General features: G+C 36.8%; 1 non-coding gene across 1 annotated transcript; it reads right to left on the bottom strand.

Moving 5' to 3' along the window:
• Positions 1–22,490: 22,490 nt before the first annotated feature.
• Positions 22,491–22,597, bottom strand: LOC141658245 (small nucleolar RNA R71). Its single transcript, XR_012549141.1, has one exon. It is a non-coding gene; the product is annotated as a small nucleolar RNA R71 (small nucleolar RNA).
• Positions 22,598–23,433: the final 836 nt, after the last annotated feature.

Raw genomic sequence — 23,433 nt, forward strand, 5'->3', positions numbered from 1 at the left:
TATTGAGAAGCCCTTTAATCAGACTTCCAATTCCGCCTGCGGTAGCGGCCTCGACTGATCGATCTTTGTTGGTTGAATGCAAATGTTGATAAAACGGGTAAATGCATGAATGCGCATCCACAAGTTTAAACCTAACATATGAGCTTTCTAATGTCTGTTGTTTTATCCAAATATCAAGTAATTGATGTCGAATTGGATTTAGAGTTGATTTGCATGCAAGAGGGAAATTAAACATCCATTTACCGAATTAGTTTTATGGTGCATAACGTGATCCATTTGTCTTAGAGAGGCGTTTTGCAAATACAAAGTAAAAGGGTAGGCTCGTCATCTGATCCGTCCTGTTTTGGGTTACCAAAGTCGGGATTGTCCTAGACAAGTACTGGAAAGGAAGCAGGACCTGCATCAGGCAGCCTATTGAGGCGCGAGCCGTCAGGCGATGCAAGGGGATCTATCCTGGTTTGAAAACTGGAAAACAATTGGCCTGTTTAGGCGCGAGGCAGCTGACTGTCCAAAGGGACGCCTTCTGACTGTTGAAAACTTTTGTAAAACGATTTGTATGGAGGTGTTTGAACCCGTATTTGTTTGAAAAGGCCGTTTAGACCGCTTTTGTGTTAATATGAAGAACAGGACTTGAATAATCATCATTGTATTGACGATATTCGATGTCGGGTTCGGTTTTGCAAGTTTGACATGAATAGTTTTGAAAAATGATTATGAACTAATTGTATTAAGTTCATTTTTTTGTAATTAGTCAATGTTTATTTATGTGTGCATTTTATATAGACTTATTGTACCATATTTGCACACATTTCTATGCATTTTGTGTAGTGTTTAGCTACAAATATCCCCCGAACAGGCTACTTATGTTTGTCTTGTATTATTTGCAGGTATAAACTGGAGAGGAGCATAATCAAGCTTAATACATGTCCCTATGCATGCATTTAGAAGATGAGTTGAGTCGGAGCTTGGAAATTACTATTTTGTGATGCGCATAGAAGTAAGGTAGCTAGGCGAGCAAAGGAAGAGCTTCAAATTAATAGTGCCTAATTTGAGGAGCCATATATCGAGTTCTACAACTGATATGCAAGTGATTCCAATTGGAGATGAAAGCTTCTCCTCTTAGCTTTCCAACGCCGCTGAAAACACTCTGTTTTCCTAAGTAACGAAGAAATGGAGATTGTTTGAAGTTCAGTGCGCGAAGCAGGAATTGTGCGCTGGAAATCACTCGATCGAGTACTATAGTGTTCGATCGAGTACCTAATGTCCTCGATCGAATGGTGCCTTTTTGATAGTGTTCGATCGAGTACCTAATGTCCTCAATGAAGAGGTTTTTGCTAGGAGTTACTCGATCGAGGAGTTCTAAAGTCCTCGATCGAGTACATTTGTATGTGACGCAAGATTTTAATATCTTGTTATGTAACTTAGGTCAAATAATTGTCTTTCCTATAAATAGGAAAGACGTCAATTAGGTTGGGGATCTTTTTCCATACTATTTTCCCTTGCTTTCTACACTGTTGAACGTTCCTTTGCTCTTCCTTTGCCGCATCCTAAACTTTTGTAATTCCTTACTCATTTAATTTGATTCTCTTTGCATACTTTATATCGTGTTTATTCTTATTTTCTTCATTGTTATTGCTGTAGTTATTTTTATGAATAGCTAATCCCTTAATGCTAGGATTAGGGGAACCATGGTAGTATAACAATGATGCGATAGTTGGTTTAGAAGGTTTTGTTGTGAGAATTGTTTCATTAGCAATATAACTGTAATCGTTTGGTTGAATGCATGAAACTGAATTAGTTAACCTGGTTAAATTCAGACCTAGATCGAGAGATTAGAATGAATAGACCTGCTATGAACAATAGATTACACTAGTGAGGGTGAAAGCTAAGCTAGTAGTACTTTAGGGCGGATAGCGGACCGAGAGGACCTTTCCTTTACCCTTCTCACATCAGACCGACCGACCTACTTTTAGCTGATTTGTGTAATATCATGGTGAACCGACATCCTGGCATATTTCTAACTATTCGACCTTAATTCTCTTTACTCTTGTTTTATTACTTTTTAGTTTAGTTAATCAACTCAACCCCCTGTTTTGTGACCTTAGATAGACCGAGTAACAAGTAGATAGTGACCGCCTCCCTGCGGATACGATACCCAACTTACCTCTGCTACATTAGTAGAGCCAGTTGGTTTTATTTTTGATAGGGTTGCGACAGCCATGTCATTTATCATCGTACTCGGGTTTAAAACTGACATGGTATGTAGAACCAAGGATGATTTTGCATGTATGACTAATATGGTTGTTTTTTGAAATGTAAAAAAATAAATAAAAAGGTTTTAAAATGCCTTTTTAAATGTAATTAGCCAAATATTATCGCCGAAACACAGATTAAACCGTCATGCTATAAGGAACCAAGGGTGAAAATGTTTTATGGCTAAAAAGTTTATCATAAAAATGATTTAAAACGGTAAAAACCGGTTATCAAATGAAATGAAAAATGGAAAGAATGAACTCAAACACGTTTGAGTTCTGACCTGGACACCCCATTGGGGCGCGAGGGACCTAGTGGTGACTAGGGCCTTCTGTTTCCGGTCAAAACTCGGTTTTGGCTCATTCGATCCGTATTTTGGACCATGTTATGCAAGTTTTAGCATGTTAAGGTCATAAAAACAGATAAAAGACATGAAAGAAGAGGATAATTACACCCTCATACTTACATGCTAGGTTTGAGACGAGAAATCGACGGTAGTGTAGAAACTTGTTAGGTCGGAAAACTCGGTTGAAAACCGTTTTAGCAATGTAAAGAGTGTTTAGTTTAGTTTAGTGATTGTGTAGTTGGTCGAGGTGGTCGGTCAAGTGGTTTAATGCACGATGACGGTACCAAACAATGTGTAAGGCTTGTATTTTCGATTGGTAGGTCGAAAACACGTGTCGGTTTGTGACTTAAGAAGTCGAGTCTAGAATTTTAAGGGAGAAATGAGGGGGCGGACGCTCGCGTACCTTCAAATGGTGGCATTTTAGGGCGTATTTATAGAAGATTGAGTGTTTGTGTGCGTTTTAAGCATCGTGGCCACATGGGCTACTCGAAGAGGCGCGAGCCATTTCGCGGGTCTTCGAGCTGTCTTGTCAGTATCACACATTTGAAATCATTATTTATTCTATCCTAGGTTTTGGATGACATGATTGAAGTGCTTGACCATTCAAGTATACCGAGTATACTTAAAATGGAAGTTTTGTGATATCTGTTTTTTGTGTTTGACTCGGTTTGACTCGTTGTTAGAGTCGGGGGTTGAATTTTTGAGTCGGTTTTTGGTCCGATGTCGGTTTTGACTCTAGTTAGTGTCATTGCGACCCCATCGTCATGCATAAAACACTCCAGGTACTTTTGAAAAGTTTTGAAAATGTTTTATTTTCGAAATCGTTTTGAGTTTTCCGACGTATAGTTATACAAAACTGTCGATTAAACGTATCGATTCCTACGCATGTTGTAGTCCGATAATCATCGGGTGTTTGTTGGGGAATCAACAGATACTGGGTATCTACACCTATTATTTTAGAAAGCAACACCAAAGATCACTATGAGGGGGGGGGAGGGTAAGGGGGGGGGAATTTTGTTGTAGTCCATCCGAGCATTATTACGGTGATCCATATGATACCCAACTTGGTAAATACGATAACTCGCATGTTATTTTTGGTTGTGCTTTAAAGATATGTTTAATAATTTCGTCGGTCTTATAATAATAACATTATTTTGAGATCGCCATATGAGCATTTGTGTGATGTTAATGCTAAAATTACACTCGTTACTGAAACGGTGCATTTTTTCTTATATAGGTGAAAGAATGTTATATAGTCCTAGTAGATGTTGCCGAGGAAGAAACTGGAGGATCAAGCAGAATTACAGCATGCTACTTCATTGATGATGAGTGAGGATTTTCACAAGATGAATCATATGAGAATGGCAAGATTTCCTCAAATGGACCGTGACTCAAGTTCTACACATATTTACTCGACATTTTCAGCTGATAACACTTCTAAAGAAGAGAATGTCGTTACTTATTTCAAGTATGAATTCGGCAAAGTATCGCTTTTTTCGATTGTTTTGGGGAAATTATGTTTATGATAGTGTGTTAGAAAATGTTATTTATATGGTTGTGTTTGTCTGTGATTAAAGCAAGTTTGGGCTGGTTCAAGACGTGAGGATTCCTTATCAACAAAAATGAATGTTTGGTTTGGCTACATTTGTCTTTCCGGGGACAATGAAAATTCAAAATGTTTTGATTTTTCTTATGTTAATGATGATATCCAGTTCCGATTTCTAACTCTATATACATTTCTAGACCCGACCCACTTTATATTTCGGGTCCGGGTTTGGGTTTAAACCTTGTTTGTATTATATTATAGTTTTGTAAGAATGATGATGCTTGTAATTTTGTTCATGGTGATGTTTTTAAACATTGCAAAGAAGAGATGATTAGGTCTATGCTTGCCTATATTTTTTTTGTGTGTGTTAGACCGAAAAGGGAGAAGAAGAAGAAGAAGAAGAAGGAGGAGGAGGGGCCGAGGGGAAAAAACCTAAAGAAGAAGGTACGGAGTATTTGCTAGCTTTTTTATTGGAAATATTTCTAGTGGAGACGTAACACTTGAAATTACCGTCCTCATTTTATTGGATCACCTTTATTAAGTTTCTTTCATCCGTTTGATTAATTTCCATCCTTGTAAAACCTGACTTGAACTTTATATTTTAGGGATCAAGCAAGAGGCTAATGGAAAAGAAATTGACCGAGGAGGAAATGTACGGGAAGAGATATTGGGAGTAGCGCAAGGTTAATGAGAGATGAAAGACTCTGATCGATTCAAATTACAAGGAGAGAACTAATGATTTGACGAAGGAAGCTAAGGGATTTTTTCACTCCAAAGCCAAGGGACCCGCACCTAGATGTGGCTACCAAGAAGAAGAAACTCGCTATGCACAGATTTAGCAAATCCGGACCCATTCACTTTTGTGATAGAGACGATTATTTTCCGGGCATGTGACCATAAATTCGAGGTATTTGGAATACCACTTTCTTGGAGGGTGGATTTCGCTGCAAGAAAATTAAAAAAATATGCCAAGGCATGGTGGGACGAAGTCTTGACTCGGAAGATTCCTGAAGACCACTACTATGATTGGTTCGTGTTTAAGCGTGCACTCCTTAACTGTGCCAAAGCAATCGAGAAAGGAGAAATAATTATGTACTAGGTTGAGACTAGCTAAGAGAGCATAAATTGGACCCTAGCAAAGACTATATTTCATTTTGAGTGAATTCTATTGTTGTTAGGTTCATATACCTATTATTAGACTCTTTTAATAGTAAACTAATTAACATATTAATATGAGTTCTTTAGATCTAGTGCATGCATAACTAAATAAGAGATAAAATAAGAAAAAACAATGTTCCTTACATTGTTATATGGCTCGAAATAATGGGCACAAATAAGGTCACCTTCCTTATTTGTTCTTGAGCTTAAATGTAATGGATGATCCTCCTTAATCCCAATTATTGAGATCCTCCTCTTGATTGCACCCAGAACAAAATCCCTTAAACTAATACATTAACTAACTAGATTAATATACTAGTATCCTTAAAATAATTCTAATAATATTCTTATCACTAAACTAGTAATCTTATATTGTTATTAGAATTTTGGATGAACAATCTAATGTATTCTAAAACTAGTTTTAGAGAGAGTTGAGAGAGAAGGACAAGAATGCATGCATGAGAATATATGGAGAAGTAAAAAATGAGAACAAAAATCTCATCATAAAAGGAGGAAGGGGCCGGGTATGGTGAAGGCTAAATGCCAAAGCATGACATCTCCTTTTACTTTTGTTCTTCTCCAAAATGTAGGTATGTAAGGCTAGTGTAGGATAGGTATGATTATATGCATTTTATCACATAAAATAAATCACCCACTAACACCTTCCACCCTCCATTTTTCGGTCCATATGTAGAATGGACTACCATTTTATTTTGTCAATTTGTGACTTGTCACACAATATGTCACATGTAGTATGTAACATGTTATTAATTAATTTAATGCATATTTATCAAATAAATATCATTATATACATTAATTAAATTACATATAACAAATTGTCTAGTGATTCTTGATCACATAAATAAAATGGGTCATATAATTATAATTCACAACATATTGTAATTATAATTAACCATTCATTCTTATCTCAATTGTTTCATAAACAATAATCAATTTTAGTAATAAAATTTTTTAATTACTAAAATAAATCTTATTTAATCAAATTACAATAAGATATAAATATTCTCTCTCACAAATGAATTGTTCAATTTTAAGGAATTGATTAACTTGTATCGTCATACAATTAATCAACTTGTCTATTAAGGGAATTGTTCTATAGGTGTGACCTTAATGGATCAACTGATCACCACCGTCAAACGACAGTAATGGGAAACTCTAGTTAGCCAATCATTACTGATTAATGTTGATCAGTTGACTATATAAATGAATCATCCCTTACGTATTCTTAATTTGAGATTTAAACATGTGATCGCACTATTGTTGAGGACACATACTCCAACAATCTCCCACTTGTCCGAGACAAGTGTGCGTCACCAATTCTCTCGTCCTATTATAATCTCCCACTCAATGCAAGGTGTCTTGCAGGTCGTACTTGCATTTGATCATATCTTGAGTGGTTTCCTCGATCTGGAGAGTAACTGTCTGACCGAAATTATCTACCGTAGATACCTTCCGAGCGTGGCCACGCATTTTCAGTTCACTACTCCTCGAGTGGCCTTGAGATTTCAAACAACCCTGACAAGGGGGTGGACAATTCCTATCGCACTATTCCCTTCGTATAGCCACAGTTCATCATAACCCAAAATATACTCATTTGACTTCAGTTACGACAGTCGTAGAGTATAAATCAAAGCCATTCTGAAATTTGTGCCAACTTGGGCGAATAGTCTCTAGTCAAAAGAATCGACTCATAAGAATACTATAGTAGCTCTTGCCACGACCAGGCTTTATAAATTTCCAGAACTCTATAAGCGGTCACTGCCCGACAGAGTGTCCCATACAGTCTGTCTATGTGATCGACTAGTCATCTCTTATGACCCTATGGCACTTGAACTTGCCATCAATCGCATCACACTCTAGTCACTTCGAGACGTCACCTCCTATAAGTAACCAGGGGCGCATACTATGTCAATCCAGTTCACTTCAATGGGGTTCAATATTGTCTCAACAACCCATTTGGATTTAACAAAGTAATGAATGAGTTTAAAGAAACTCAAACTCAAACGATAAATGCGATTATCACATATGAATAGTCAATACCATATTACTACTTCATATCTTATAATCTGTAGTGTATATTTTACACTAATTTAATTGCAATAGAAGCTTGGTAAATGGATATACCATGTATCCATGCATTCCAACTTTATTAATTGTTATTTCCTTCCATTCAATGTTATTTTTAATAACATGAATTTATCTAAGTATATGTCCAGTCTTCTAACTAGACTTGGGCTCTTGTTCTTGGAAGATGCTCCCACTGTTATCATATAACTTGTGATAAAGTCTTTGGTAGATAGATTCACTCTCATTCACTCTCATTCCCTACGTTGACCATCTAATCACAATTTACTTAGATTCTGTTTGTAGAATTTGCAATGGTTGAAACTAAAACATTTCTCTAGTCTCTTACTCCTAAGTCAATAATATCGGCCTAGGATTTCGATAAATCCTTATAGGTTTGGAAACTAGAGTTTGTGTAACCCTTCAACACACAATTTAGTTTATCATCCAAACATAAGAACGAATCCTCAATTATCATCAAGAATCTTAAAGGATGTTCTTTAAGGCTTTCACAAGACCATCATTCGAATTAAATTGTTATTGACTTATTACGCTCCAAGCATATGATTCAACCCGGCATGTGCATGTAATGGCATACATGATCGTTCTAATGGTGGAAACATTAGCAATCGATTTTATGTGATCAACAACTTATTAGGTTCAGTGAATGACTATGACTCTATCATATCAATTCCACTTTCATCAATATGAATAACCTACTCAACCTTGTTGATGTTTAACAGATGTGAAAGATCTTATCATCATAAGACTCTCGACTCTATGCCAATATCCTCTCAAATATAACAAATAGATTCGGAAATCTTAAATACATCGCATCTTTTCCTAGTCTCCCAATCACTCTTTCACAGAAGAGAGCATTGGTACATTATTCTCAATAAGTAATATGTTATCAATATATAAGACATGGAAAAATAATTCTGGCTCCCACTTAACTTCATGTATAAATATGATTCTTTAACAATGTGAATGAAACCATTCTCATCTATCACATGAATGAAAAGTATAATCCTTTGATGCTTGCTTAAGACCATTCTAGGATTGCTTAAGAAGGCTTTGCATAATATGTTAGGATTCTTAGATCTTTATCTAAAGTTTTGTGTTCCATACACATCCTTCTCTAAATTCCCATTTTAGAAAAGCTAATTTTTAATATGATTTGCCATTTTTCATCAAAATGAAATGTGGCAATTCCTAAAATGATTTATCTTGATTAACATCTTCATGTCAATCTATGCTCTTAGGTACTCTAAAGCTCTATTTACTTTAAAGAGACCATCGCCTTAAAGTAAATCTACTCTTGAGTAACAAATTTTGGATTGTAATGCTATGGCTTGTATGGAACAAAGTCAATTTGGGACAAGGTCATAATACCATTACTTTCGAAAAGTAACATATTAACAATAAGATATGTGTGCTTTACTCCCACTCTATCTCAATAGATTATAGTTCCACTACTTTCAAAAAGTAACACATTAACTATAAGACATGTTTGTGACGATCTACTCCCACTCTATCTCTTAGAAATACATCTATCTTCTTAAGAGATAGCTTTATGAGTTACAAACATATATGGTGAAGTAATAGAAGTTTGTCTAGACTGACGTGTTAGCACATAAAAAGACCAGCTCTATTATGGCAGCTTACTTCATGTAATATGCGAATCTGATCCATGTCATTTGTTAAATAGACTAGCTATTTTAGGTATTTCCAGGTTGACCATTCGTTTAAAATAACGTGTCCGTTTTGGATTGCAAATTCCCAAAAGTGAGTTTGATAACTCAAACCGACTCATGTCCATGTTATTTACAAACTTGAAGTCTTAAGCCCTCCCATAACTCGTATGGAGTCTTATAAGTGGTGTAGCCAATTGGTTTATCAAATTTTCCCTTTTTAGAGTTCAAATAACTCTTTTGACTTTATAATCATTCTTTCTTATATCAAATAAGATGTGACATTTAAGTCACAAAAGCATAAGTGAGAATTAAATTCATGACTTGTGAACTAATTACAATGATCCCATCGTTGTAATTATTTTATGATTAGATTAAGTCAACATAGTTTATGTTTTGATATGAAAGATGTATAATGACAAGTTTTTAGAGCGAAGAAAAATTCCATAACCGAATGACTTGGGTTGAAAGCCAAGCCATTAAAATTCATACAACAATTATTTGCTAATGGAAATAAAACAAATTTCCATGTCCAACATGGAAATCAAAAGAAGTTCTAAAAACAACAAGCCAAAATACAACAATACTAAGAAGACAATACAAAATAAAAAGCCAAGCTTCCATAGGTCTTCTTCTATGGGCGGCTACACTAGCATCCCTTGTTGAAGATCATCCTCAAGCTTGCTTATCCTTGCCTTTGTCCTTACTCACATGCCCTATATCACATTTAAAGGGGGTGAGAATCACAACTTGTATCTAAATACTAAAGTTGAAATTTTTATCAATAACATAATAGATTAGAGAATTTATTACCTACTGGAGTCACACGTCTAGCTTTAACATCTCCAAGATACTTAGGGCAATTTCGCTTCCAATGGCCCATACCACAACAATAGTGGAACTTATCTTCAGAAGATGCACCCTTTTTCGGCTTGGATGAGTTATTCCCAATAACTCTCCCTTTGCCCTTGTTGGGTTTCTTACCCTTACTAGTACTCCTCTTGAATTTCCCCTTGCTTTTGTTGTTTATGGCAAGAACATCCTTGGTTGAACTAACATCAAGACCCATATCCCTATCAGCTTGCACAAGCAATTTGTGCAATTCATGGAGAGAAGTCTTCATGTTTTGCATATTGTAGTTTACCCTAAACTGCACATATGCCTTTACTTTGTTCAATGAATGTAGAACTCGGTCTATGACGAGTTGTTCGGGAATATTGACCCCTTGGATCTTAAGAGTCTCAACAAGCTCAATCAATTTGAGCACATGAGGAATAACCTTTTGGTCCTCTTTGATGTTGATCTCGAAAAACGCGGAGGCCGCCTCATATTGGATTATCCTAGGAGCTTGTGAAAACATGGTCACAAGCTTGGTGTAGATCTCATAGGCCGTGCTCATTTTAATAGCACTCCTTTGGAGATCGGGCTCCATAGAGAAAATCAAGACATTCTTGATAGCGGCCGACTCTTTTAGGTAGGCCTCATAGGCTTCCCTTGCGGCGGAGGTTGACCTAGTAGTAGGTGTGGTGGGAGCGGCTTCGGTAAGGTAACGAAGCTTGTCGTCTCCTTTCACGGCCAAATGGAGTTGCGCATACCAATCGGCGAAGTTAGAACCATTCTTTTCAAGTTTGCGTCGATCCATAAAGGATCGAAGCCAAGAAACATTGGGGAGTGGTGGAGCGTTTGTGCTAGTTGATGCGGATGAAATTGGAGTCGTCATTGCAAACTAATCAAATTGACTACAAAATAGAAATGAAGGAATTATAAACATTTATCGTCTTAAAACTAATATTTAAAACTCGTTTTAGCATTTATATAGTGACTTTTACCCAACTGTAATAAATGATTCCGAGACCCAAAAATCATATTAACTTGGATGTGAGCCAACGGGCCCTCTACATCTTTACTAATATAACTTCGGTGGGTTAACCCTCTTAACCGATTCTACAATTAGAACTCTCGGTCGATGAATTTACGTTAAGCTCATCTTTAGCCCGAACCTTTTGCGGCTACGGTCGCAAATTACCTTCGTTGAGATCAACCAAATTTTCAAAGTGTAATAACTACTTATTACCCTACTCACCCAACGTCAATAGAAGCACCCCGAAAAATCGTATTGTACTCCTTATGAAATTTAGATTCATGGACTCCTACTATTTGGTAAGGCTAAGTCTCAATCTTTTAAAAGTAAAGGTCTTGTCAATTTATTATGTATCAATTTTAAGTGAACTAAAAGTCGAATTCTCGATAATTATAATTGACACGGTCGAAGACTCGATGTGATATGCATGTGTTGTTATGGTGATTTGGCAATGCATGCAACATATTAAAAGAAATGCAAAACAAATAATAAATTCCTAGTATGGCCTTCCTAAAATAGAAAATCAAATAATCTATTACATATTCGGAAACCAACTCCTTTGGTCCCTTGAATGTTCAAGTGGCACGCCTCCCAAGAACACTGTCTTTGTCAGAACGCCTTTCCGAATGGCACCGTCTTGAAGGAATTCCGGAAATACAAATAATAATAAAAATAAAAAGCTATTCCTATTATACATTTGTAATATGAAAAACTAGTAAAAATAAAAGTGATACGAGATCACATTAAATTACAACCGAACCAATATTCCCTTTCATTACGGGTAATATCGATTAAAACTAAGGCCATACTAAGATAAATTACATAATTCAAAATCATATAAATAAAATATGACATTCAACAATGAAATATGGAGCATTATAATATGTGTCTATCATGCCAAATTGCCCTATTTAACTTATATCGTTTATATAACCCGGTTTTATGGAAATGCACGATTTTAACTTATTAAAATCGTAAATTACTACTAAAATCTAATTTTAGTCCAAGTTAATTATCCTAACACTCTTAGGTCTCAAAAATTAGTCATCACTCAATTTTTGACAATAATTCAACTTGATTAAATTTTATGCTCATTTTTTACCCTAAAATCATAGCATTTATGAAATAAATCCAAATTAAATTACAATAATTTCAAATTTTGAATTTCAAATTTTTGAACATTCTGGAATATATCCATGACATTTATAATGTCAAAAATCATGGTGAAATTTTCGAATTTATTTCGAAAAAAATATAGTTGCGATTTATCGGTTTTATCAAATAAAACATCTAAATTATACAAAAATTAATCAAATCAATTTTACAACTTTAGATATGATACGTGGGATATAAATGCAACCTAAAACAATTTTTTCGCGCCATGTAGTTCGTTTTAGCTATTTATGCTAAAATAGTCACTATTTATGCCAGTTTTACACTAAAAATTCATAAATCATGCAAAATGAATCAAGTTCATCTTAAATTGTACACACAGTGAGTAAAATATGCATGTGACAACATATTAAAATTTCATGGCCTATTTCGAAGTTTAACTATATTTAACCATTTTACCTCCATTTAATCCAGTTTTATCTCACAAAAATCATAAATCATGTAATATTAATCACATTAATACGAAATTTTACATACAATAAGTAAAATATGCATGTGAGGTCATATAAACATTTCAAGGTCAGAGGCTTAGTTTAACTATTTTTAGTATTTTAATTTCCATTTCAGTCATAAAAATGTAATAAAATAACTAAAAATCATTAAAATGAGCAATAAAATACCATAAATCATAAAAATGACCTAAAAACATTTTAGTACTAGAATATACAATATGCATCAATATTTCGTGGCTTTATCTAATAAATCACATATTTTTAGTTTTAATTAAGTTACTAATAACTCGAAAAAACTATAAATCGATTATGCATGCAACATCCTATGCTCTAATACCAATTGTTAGGTTCATGTACCTATTATTAGACTATTCTAATAGTGAACTAATTAACATATTAATATGAGTTCTTTAGATCTAGTGCATGCATAACTAAATAAGAGATAAAATAAGAAAAAACAATGTTCCTTACATTGTTATATGGCTCGAAATAATGGGCACAAATAAGGTCACCTTCCTTATTTGTTCTTGAGCTTAAATGTAATGGATGATCCTCCTTAATCCCAATTATTGAGATCCTCCTCTTGATTGCACCCAAAATAAATCCCTTAAACTAATACATTAACTAACTAGATTAATATACTAGTATCCTTAAAATAATTCTAATAATATTCTTATTACTACACTAGTAATCTTATATTGTTATTAGAATTTTGGATGAACAATCTAATGTATTCTAAAACTAGTTTTACAGAGAGTTGAGAGAGAAGGACAAGAATGCATGCATGAGAATATATGGAGAAGTAAAAAATGAGAACAAAAATCTCATCATAAAAGGAGGAAGGGGCCGGGTATGGTGAAGGCTAAATGCCAAAGCATGACATCTCCTTTTACTTTTGTTCTTCTCCAAAATGTAGGTATGTAAGGCTAGTGTAGGATAGGTATGATTATATGCATTTTATCACATAAAATAAATCACCCACTAACACCTTCCACCCTCCATTTTCGGTCCATATGTAAAATGGACTACCATTTTATTTTGTCAATTTGTTACTTGTCACACAATATGTTACATGTAGTATGTAGCATGTTATTAATTAATTTAATGCAGATTTATCAAATAAATATCATTATATACATTAACTAAATTACATATAACAAATTGTATAGTGATTCTTGATCACATAAATAAAATGGGTCATATAATTATAATTCACAACATATTGTAATTATAATTAACCATTCATTCTTATCTCAATTGTTTCATAAATAATAATCAATTTTAGTGATAAAATATTTTAATTACTAAAATAAATCTTATTTAAGCAAATTATAATAAGATATAAATATTCTCTCTCACAAATGAATTGTTCAATAATTAATCAACTTGTCTATTAAGGGAATTGTCCTATACGTGTGACTTTAAGGGATCAACTGATCACCACCGTCAAACGACATTAATGTCAAACTCTAGTTAGCCAATCGTTACTGATTAATGTTGATCAGTTGACTATATAAATGAATCATCCCTTACGTATTCTTAATTTGAGATTTAAACATGTGATCGCACTATTGTTGAGGACACATACCTCAACAATTGTAACCTCTATCTATTGGAGTTATCTAGTATTAGCTTGTTTGTAATGAGGAAGTTGGCAATTAAATTCATTCCTCTTACTTCATGCTTTGTTCCACACCTTGTTATGCTTTAAGTTTTGTTCTAGTCTACTTCTTTCGCTTGTATTTATGACCCGCACACCTCGAACATATGACGTTAACAAGTGGTAACTAGACCACAGGCAACGGTAACCACCAGGGGTCTAGGAAGACCCTTGAAGGCAAGGCTATAAAGTAGCCATGATCTACATGGCTACTCAAATTACGGCGTCCCAAGCAATGATCATGCACATACTAAGCAACCAAAACCCCTAGACCCCCATAACTATCACCTATCCTCTCCCTTTGACGAGTTCTCGAAGCATTGATTTCTATCCTACTACGGCCATTGTAATACCCCGTCTTATCGAGACCCTTATGGGACCCCTTGAGTATAGTAGGTAGACCTTTAAGACCTATGGAACCCTTAGAGTGTGCGTGTTTCAAGAAAGAGTCGTACTCGTGAGAGTAGCAACAACCTCCCTAGGCCGAGTAGAGTGTACTCGGCCGAGTACATGCTATACTCGACCTAGGGAGGTTGTTGCTAATCTCATGAGTACGTCTCTTTCTTGAAACACGGACACTCTAAGGGTTACATAGGTCATAAAGGTCCACCTACTCTACTCAAGAAAGTGTCGTACTCGTGAGAGTAGCAACAACCTCCCTAGGCCGATTAGAGTGTACTCGGCCGAGTACATGCTATACTCGACTGAGTGGGTGATACTTGGCCGAGTGTGTGTCACACTCAACCGAGTGGAGTGCACTCGATCGAGTGCTCGGTCTACTCGACCGAGTGTGCGGTCCTGAGAGGCGGCAATAACATAGGTCGAGACCCTCTTCCACCTAACCCTAAATCGTTTCACATTCTCTCTCTAAGCCCCCAAAACTCTCTTCCTTCTCTCTAGAAAACTTCTAAACCTTCCCCTATGTAATCTAAGCAAGGAATTGAAGACCCTACACCCCTTTACTCTTTTGGTTCATGGTAAGTCAAATTTACACGTTTTCTCTCTCTTGTTCCAAAATCCTAGATTTTGGGCTATTTTGGGATCATTATTAATTAAGTTTGTAATTAAGGTTATATGTAATTAATGAGTATATAAGGGGTTTTAGTTAATAAAAGTATATAGGATGTTGTAACACCCTCATCAACCAAAGTGCGTTACCAAGGCCTACCTTAGCAAATGGAAGTGTTACTAGCTCGATTGCTCGAGGTAGTAGATATCAAGTAGGCCATAATGAAACAATTATTAAGATAATTAAAGTTTATTCAATTACATATTCCAAAACCAAAGAAATACAACTGTAAATCCAAAGTATAAGAATATCTAAGACTCAGCGGAAGCTATGATACTAATATGCAACGTCCGTGTCCCGTCGAATCCCGCATGCAAGCTCAAACATCCCCACCTGCTAGACTCACTGCTCACCATTCCCCAAGGTTCACCACAGTTTTGAAAACAATTGAAGGAGTCAGTATGATTACACACACAACAACAACAATCACAAGAATAAGCAACACAAGGTAACGCAACAATATCCACCACCTCCAAACTCCAAGTTCCACAAATGGCTCTCATCGCAACGAGTAGCCCTGCCAGGTTACCCATCGCAAGAGGTATCCACTACCGCCAGTGGTAGACTGCGGCCTTGCCACCTAAAGCCCCTTTCATCATAACGAGAAAACCCATACCACTAATGTGCACATCCCCTTGTGACGGGAGCTACAAGGAGCGAACATGGGGGTGAAACCATCTCCCGACATGGCTCACGATATCCAACCAATACCTCTATCAATCACAAATACGATATCACAATAATCGCAAATAATCAACCCCAATATAAATCAATGCAACAATGGTATAATCATACTGTGTAGGGAAACCCTACCTTTTCGCAATCCAAGCACACACATGTAATCGCAATAGCAATCCTCCACGAAACCGTCACATACAAATATTAATCACATACAATTACTACTACCCCTCAATAAACAATCTAGTGCCCTGTTATCAATTCCCCCAAATCCCCCAAAATTAGGGTTAGGTCTAGTATAAACATAAGAATAGAGATCGAGACTAAGAACAACGATTGGCACGACGTAAGATGAAATCCGACGACAAAAGCTAGATCCTTGTCAGTTTGATTATTAGAGTGATTAGGGAGAGTTTAGAATTATGTTTTAGGGTTAGAAATGATTAACGAAAACTGATTATGTGATTATATAACTTCCAACTCATTTTAATCAAACCGCGCAAAACACGACCCCAAACTGGGCACTCGGCCGAGTACTGAGCACACTCGTCCGAGTACGCAATACTCGACCGAGTGCCTCATTGACTCGGTCGAGTGACCTGTAACACCCCCATATACGAAAGTGTATTACCAAGGACTACCTTAGCATATAAGGGTGCTACCATCTCGGTTACCCGAGGTAGTACGCATTATAGAAATCATAATGATACAACTTTTATTAAAACAACTTAAATAAAGAGGTTACAAGTCTTAAAACTCCAAAACGGTACAACCAAAACCAGAAATCACGTAACTAAACTCAGCTACAGCTAAGCGACACAACAAGTCCCGCGAGCTATCTCAACATCCATAACCTGCTAAGTCAACTGCTCACCATCCCCGAATGGATCACCACAGTTTTGAAAACATAAAACGGGGTCGATCAATCAGATAACTTGATTAAGCATACGCAGTGAGAAACAAACAAATACAAACAGCACAATCAACCAATACTCCAACTCCAACAATAACCAAAAACTGACTACACACTACAATGTGTAGCCCTGCCAGGTTACCCATCGTAACATGTAACCCACACCGCCTATGGGGACCGCAGTCGTACAACTTAAGCCCCGTTCATCGCAACGAGCGAACCCAGCTCCTTAATGTGCACATCCCCCTTGTGATGGGAGTCACAAGGGGCGAACATGGGGTTGGAACCATCTCCCGACATGGTCCCACAACAACAACCCACAAACAGTATAATCTAAATCAACCTCCATCAAACTTAATCAAAGGGTAACATGCCAATAATTAATCACAAACAACTTAACCAGTTACACAGCCAACTGAATAGGGGAAACCCTACCTTTTCGCAATTTGCTATGCTGTAATCAATCATATAAATGTATAACGAGTACCGCATCGTCACCTACAACAATGATAATCAAACAATACTACATCACAAACCATCACTAATAACCAATTACCCCAAATTAACCCAAATTAGAGTTACAACGACTACAAACTAATTGTAATAGGAATAAGAACTAATACTAACAATCTGTTTGTCATGGGAATACAAGATCTGACAACCCGAATGCTAGATCCTTGCTAGCTTGATGGTTAGAGTGATTAGGGAGAGTTTAGAGAAATATTTTAGGCTTTAGAAACTGATTAACGAAATAATTATCGAATTATATATAACTCCCTTATCATTCTAATCAAACCGCGAAAATAATCCGTCAGATCGGTTACTCGGCCAAGTACTCGATGTACTCGACCGAGTACGCCCTACTCGACCCAGTTACAACAATTTCGGTCGAGTTCCAACGCATCAGAACCCAAAATCAGGACACCAGACACCCTATTCGGCCGAGTAAGCCCTACTCGACCGAGTAACCCATGGTCATAAACCTGTGGTATTACAGTATTCCCTCCTTAAAAATGAACTTCGTCCCCGAAGTTCACACCCATACCTACATAGCAAGCACACATACCACTCCACCAACCATCACCACTCAACTTTCATCCTCCATCCTCGACCTAACTCACCCAACAACGCCTAACGCCTACCTAGACAATGCAGCTCACAACATAGCATCAACCATATAGTAGCCCACCTAACTGAATAATTCTATCGAATAACAACAACATAAGTGCCGCCAACTTTATCTTACTTCTATACCGCTCACTAGCAAATCCAGTATTACCACCATCTACCAAGCGAGTTGTTATATTCTACCACCCTTAAAATGAACTTCGTCCTCGAAGTTTACTCACACTCATAAACGTGACCATCCAAAACTGTCAACACTATCGTAACCATACTTACCTACAACCTTACTCCATAACCATACATATAAAATACATACTACTATAAGCATAACCTTTACCTTTCATAATATCAACCACAAGTCCAGCCTTTATTCCACATTAAGACTCAACACTTCCAAATATACCACAGTACGCATAATCATCAAACTCTCTTTGTCCCATCCTACTCCTCTTAAGATAAATGTTACGTCCTCGTAACCCAACTAGTACTAGGTCCTTAGCTATTCCTCCCCCTTATCACTATCTCATGTCACTGATAGCCGACTATAATCTCAACACCGATAACCATTCCCAATTCCAAGGCTCTCTCTCTCTAACAGTTTCCACACTTCTAATCATTCCGCACACCACCTAACATATACCATAAAATCCTCAACATAACCACTACCACAACTCTTCCACATTACTGCACAACCACATTCTTTTCTATTCATATACCTATCCCCACCACCTAACTCACGACCCAAAATTGTTACACACCCACTTGATCCTTAAATTCCCCTTTTATATTGTCGTCAAACTCGTCCATAACTTAAAATGATACTAATTCCCAAAACTCCATACTTACTGCTCCGATAAAATACTATGAACCAACTGCAACTTCTAGCTCAGTACCCACATGTTCCGCTAATTACTTGCCACAACTATGTCAACAAAAGTCTCATCAAACATAAGATGGAAAGTGTTCCAACCACCTCCCGCAACTATGTTTCTTCAACAAGGTATCACTGTAACTATGACAACATCGACCACATGTGCAACTCTCTTCCATATTATACTCTAGTCTCACCCACAAGTCAAAATTACAGGAAACAACAGTAAACAGAAAACAATCTATATGCCCATACTAGACTGACATAATCTTTTAAAAGTTCATCTTACGGTTATTCCACCTACTCCACCACAACCGATGACGGCATCGCAACACCGTCACCAACAGCCGCACCGCAGCGCGAAAGTGCCCGCATCGCAACACGGAGCATCGTGCCCGGATCGCACTCGGAACACAACAACCACATTACTAATAAACAGTGTCCTGACACAAAGATAATATCACGGCTCATCCAACCACCCATTACTAGATCACAATTGATGACATATTACACGGACTAACTATATAACAACTTTATGAATATCATCCCATACTACTACTCACGAGGTCATAACCTCACACAATCATAAACACATCATAAACACATATTCAAATGAAACTAGTCATTCCAACTCGCGTAAGTTACCACTTGATAATATCTCTCTCTCTCTCTCTCTCTCTCTCTCTCTCATGAGGTTAAACTCATATGCCCTTCATAACACATTCTCCAATTTCCATAATTATCACCACCTGACCATATAACCAATACTCGACTACTGACAAACGCCCTCTATTTCAACGCCATATGCTCCCTTGCAACCATGAATACCAATCCCCAATAGCAACTCCATTAATCCTATTAACATAATTACCTCGAATCCATACTAATTCCGTCCTTGATCGTATCGTCACCTAGCTCACCACCAAAGTCTCATACCATGCAATTACTCTACCAACTTCTTACTCCTTTAATTCCTCAAGACTCATGATTAATAATTCGTCCTGCAATTTATATATATTCCTTAACTCACACCCTCATGATAACATCCTACATCTCCATGATTCCTTACTTTCATGTCCCATACCTTTTGTGAACATTCACTCGACTTATTCCCATTCTTCTTATCCCATTGCACTTGACAACACACATAATCCACTTAACTCATTACCCCTATTATGTGACTCATATTTGAGCATATTTAGTCCCCGAATTAGCCTCGTTCTTATGCTTTTTAGTGCATAATTGGGTCATTTACTATCTTTAGTTTCTCGTTTTGCATATTCTTTGAGGTTTTGATCCCTTGGTAGGAAAGAAGTAAGAACCTTGCATTTTCATGGCAAAATGGAGCTAAATTGATCGAATTCAATGACCAAGCATCAAAGGAAAGACAATGCTAGAAGGCCTATGTATATAATTGGGCAATGGTGAAAGGATCCTTGCATCTCCAACAAGATCCTTGAGGATTGTTGAAGAAAGAAAAGAAGAGAAGTGACTGCCCAGCAATCCGAGCGTCGCAGTGCCCAGGACGAGCGTCGCCCTGATACAGTCCGAGCGTCCCGAGGCCAAAACGCTCGTCTTGAGGCCTTGTGATCCGAGCGTCCCGAGAACAATCCGCTCGAATTCTGCTCCAGTGCCAACCGTCTCTACTGCCTAGCCGCTCGGGATGAGCGTACTCCATGAAGACTACCAAAACGGATATGCGCATCTCCTTCGAGAGGAGCACTTCCTCAACTTTTCTTAAGGGTCTTAATCGTCATTTAAGCCCTTAGTAACCCTAATTTGTGTTCCTAATCCTTAGTATAAATACCCCATTGTACTAATTAGATTATCATGTTCTTCTTATGCATTCTTAATCTCATCTTAATCTTGTAATCAACTCTTAATTTAGCATTAATACAAATCTCATTTCTTAATCTTTACTTAATGTCTCTATTGTTCATCATTTATTTTGGGTAATTGAAGATTATTTGGGGTTTATTTGGAGGATTGACAACCTTCCATCAATCATCAAGTACTTCTATTATTCTTTGCTTTATTATTTGGAATCATCTTTAGGTATAATTCTCTCTTAATCCTTTTTAATTATTGTTAATCATCTTCATTTATTCATCATGTTTTGCCTTGCTAGTATGATTGATAACCTTGTTAGCATGTTAAACTTGATAATGAGGGAGTAGTCACCTTAACTAGGGTTAATGGGGAATTAGGGGAAACCAACATGGGGATTGATTCATGCTTAATCTAATATGCTTTCATAATTAATTTGCTTGCTTGTTGTGATTTAAACTTATGCACATGTTATGTTTAATGAAATGCGAGCCTATGAATCTTTGCATTTTTTACCCATCATTTATCTTTTCAATGAGACTTGTAAGACATAAACCAACTCGAGTCTTATTAGATCATGCATATAGTTGGATAGGGAGGATTAAGTTGACTTTTAGGTGTTGTACAATCTAATCGATTCGGCTCCGGGACCCAAACCTTCCTAGAGATTGTAAGATATACACTAACTCGATCCCATCACAACAATAATTGCTTGCATCTAGTAGAGAACATGTTTGTATGATCAAATCCCATGATTCCCCTATAAACCCATGACACCCTAGTGCTTTTAATCAATTGTTTACATCTCATTTTAATAATCTTGCTTGCTTTCATTACTTTATTTACATTGTTATTTAGTTTAGTTGATCTCCTACCTCAACCCAAATTGTGACACCCTTAGACACGACCATTTGCAATCGAAAATCCTACATCAATACCCGTCCCTTGGGATCCAACCTTTACTTACCTCTTTACTAAAAGTAGAGTAGTTTGTAAAGTAATAAATACTGTTTTGGTCTAGGTAACTCTTAACGACAAGTAACCGAAAACGATAAGTCCGACCAATAATGGCGCCGTTGCCGGGGACGTTGTTAACTTGATTTGATTTTCTTTGATTGTTTTTAGTTGTGTCTTTCTTTACCTTTGGGAAGTCAAACTCCTCAAGGTTTGTTCTAATTGTTTTCAAGTTGTTTGATATTTTGCATGTCTAGGAGATCACAAGGTAACTTGTTACCCATTGATCTTGAAATTGAAAGAACTTTGACCAACAATGGAAGACTTGCTAGAAATACTTTGAGAGGTATTAGTGAGATTGTGGAAATTCAACCAAATAACATTGAGTTCATCAACCCTTTTGCAAGAGAAGGAGAGGATAACCCAACATAAAATCAACCACAAAATCAACCCACAATGCCTAAATTTTCATCACATTCCGTACCAACCGAGGAGAACCTACCAAATGGTACTCCCACACCACAACATTTGACCTGTAATTTCATTGCAAAATCCGCATTTTTCCAATTAGTCGAAAGAAGCCAATTTGGGGGGATGCCTAGTGAAGACCCTCATTCTCACATGGAGAGTTTTTGTCACTATTGTGATGCGATTTCTCAAACCGGAGTTACTCAAGACCAAATTCGATGGGTCTTATTTCCTTTTTCTTTGATTGGTACCGCGAAACAATGGTTAAAGAGCCTTGATAAGGCTACTCTTGGTATTGACTCTTAGAAGAAATTGGCACTTGCTTTCTACAAAAAGTTCTATCCTCCGGAAAAGACCAACTTGCTAAGAGCCCAAATCACCGGGTTCAAACAAAGGGACGAAGAATCTTTGTATGAAGCTTGGGAGAGATTCAAAGGAACTTGCCGCTCATGTCCTCATCACGGACTTAGCGAGTGGTTTCTTGTACAAGAATTTTGGAATGGTCTTTATGAAGACTCCCGAAACATTCTCAATATGGGATCAAATGGTATGTTTACCAAAGTTGGTGATAATCAAACATGGAATAAGATTGAGGAAATGGCGGTCCATAACTCACAATATAGTAGACCTCGGAAGGCTACTAGAGGAGGAAAGCATGAAGTGGACTCTATTACTCAATTGGGTGCTCAACTTAGTGCTCATATTGATACCTTTAATTTGAAGTTTGAGAAGGCTATGGCTAAGCTTGAAGAAGTCTCCAAATCACCTAAGCAACATGTTAATGCCATGGTGGCATCTTCATCAATTCCAAGTGGAGTATGTGAGAGTTGTGGAACTTTGGGACATGACCAAAGTGAATGTAGGGGACAAGTGAACAAGTGAATGCTTTTCAAGCATACAAGAGTGGTACCCCTTATTCCAACTATTACAATGAAAACACCAAATTCCATCCCAACCTCTCATACAAAAGCCAAAATGTTCAAAACCCTCAAACAACATACACCCCACCTCCAATGAGAAACCAAGCTCAAAGACCCTTTTACAATCAAAACCAAAGTTATCAAAACCAAACTCCATACAATCAAACAAATGATCAAGGTTTTGATGTTCAAAAAGCGGTCCTCCAAATGCAAAAGAACCAACAAGAATTTTTCACTCAAATGCAAAAGGATAGCCAAGCAAAAGACATCACCATTAACAACATACTAGCTCACATAAAGATGTTGGAGACCCAAATGCCTCAATTGGCATCTTCAAGTTCACAAAGACAAAAGGGGCAATTACCACCTCAAGGTAATCCCCC

This window comes from Silene latifolia, chromosome 5 (assembly GCF_048544455.1).
Source record: "Silene latifolia isolate original U9 population chromosome 5, ASM4854445v1, whole genome shotgun sequence".
NCBI lineage: Eukaryota > Viridiplantae > Streptophyta > Magnoliopsida > Caryophyllales > Caryophyllaceae > Silene > Silene latifolia.